This window comes from Rutidosis leptorrhynchoides, chromosome 6 (genome assembly GCF_046630445.1).
Source record: "Rutidosis leptorrhynchoides isolate AG116_Rl617_1_P2 chromosome 6, CSIRO_AGI_Rlap_v1, whole genome shotgun sequence".
NCBI lineage: Eukaryota > Viridiplantae > Streptophyta > Magnoliopsida > Asterales > Asteraceae > Rutidosis > Rutidosis leptorrhynchoides.
Genome location: NC_092338.1, coordinates 356,557,946 through 356,559,416, shown reverse-complemented (window position 1 = coordinate 356,559,416; position 1,471 = coordinate 356,557,946). Strand labels below are relative to the sequence as shown.

Below are 1,471 nucleotides of genomic sequence, written 5' to 3'. Positions count from 1 at the left end.
TTAGGACGGGTTATGACATTAGACTTTTAAATTTCGACGTTTTTCTTTCTTATTATTATTTTTCGACCTTTTATTTTTCAACGTTTTTCGACGCACTCTTTTTTTTTTCTTATTTCTCGATGCTCTAGTTTTTAGGACATAGAATTTTTTTTTTATTATTTTCTTCAAATTTCGACGAAAAATTATTTTAAGCGGTTAAATTGATAGACATCTAAAATTTTCTGGTTCGTAGTAATAGTTGGATTTGTTAGTGGCGAGTTGTGGGCTTCAGATTTAAAGGGTCCTGGCTACCTGCTGCATCTATTGGCTATTCGAAACGTGGGCAAAATCAGAAAAGTCTATTAATTTGATAGCTTATATAATTTTTATCTTTATAACTAATAGGATATTCAGTGAATGCACCGAGAAAAACGTTCACCACCTTTCATACGTTCACCACCTGTAACTCGATCAAGAAACCAGGCCAACATTGTCGTCGTTGATTTTTCTTTAGAATCGTCATCTAGTCGACCAAGTACTCCAATTCAAATTTCCGATAATCCATTTTTTGAACCCAACCTCACAATTGAGAATCCGGAGGATATTCAGGGACAATTTAGAGATCCTGAACCACTAATCATTCCTCCTGAACCACAAATTACTCATCCAGAGATTGTCGAGGAAGAAACCATTAAATCAGAATCCTTTAGTGATTGAGATTCAACAAATTCAATCATGGAAAATCTGGAACCTCTAAGTATGGAAGACCGAATGAGGGTTAAACGCACTGGCCAAGGTCATGCAATTACTCAACCAGACATTAATGCGCCAGATTATGAAATCAAAGGACAAATACTACATATGGCAACTAATCAATGCCAATTTAGTGGTGCACCGAAGGAAGATCCAAATGAACATCTTCGAACCTTTAATAGGATCTGTACACTATTCAAAATCAGAGAAGTTGAGGATGAACAAATCTATCTCATGTTATTTCCCTGGACTTTAAAGGGAGAAGCCAAAGATTGGTTAGAATCGTTACTTGAAGGGGCGATTGATACATGGGATGTTTTAGTTGAAAATTTTCTTAAACAATTCTTTCCGGCATCTAAAGCCGTGAGACTTCAAGGGGAAATTATTACGTTCACACAAAAGCCAAATGAAACTCTATATGAGGCGTGGACAAGATTTGGAAATTTGTTGAGAGGATGTCCTCAACATGGTTTAGACACTTATCAAATAGTACAAATATTCTACCAAGGATGCGATATTACTACACGAAAAGACATCGATATAGCAGCTGGTGGTTCTATTATGAAGAAAACCGTAACTGAAGCTTACAAAATTATTGATAACACTGCTTCCCACTCACATGAGTGGCACCAAGAAAAAGATATCGTTAGATCATCTAAAGCGGCTAGAGCCGATTCTAGCCATGACTTTGATTCTATTTCCGCAAAGATAGATGCTTTCGAGAGACGAATGGAAAAGA

At 36.3% G+C, this 1,471-nt stretch overlaps 1 non-coding gene across 1 annotated transcript; it reads right to left on the bottom strand.

Moving 5' to 3' along the window:
* Positions 1-1,098: 1,098 nt before the first annotated feature.
* LOC139856416 (small nucleolar RNA R71) lies at positions 1,099-1,205 on the bottom strand. Its single transcript, XR_011761898.1, has one exon. It is a non-coding gene; the product is annotated as a small nucleolar RNA R71 (small nucleolar RNA).
* Positions 1,206-1,471: the final 266 nt, after the last annotated feature.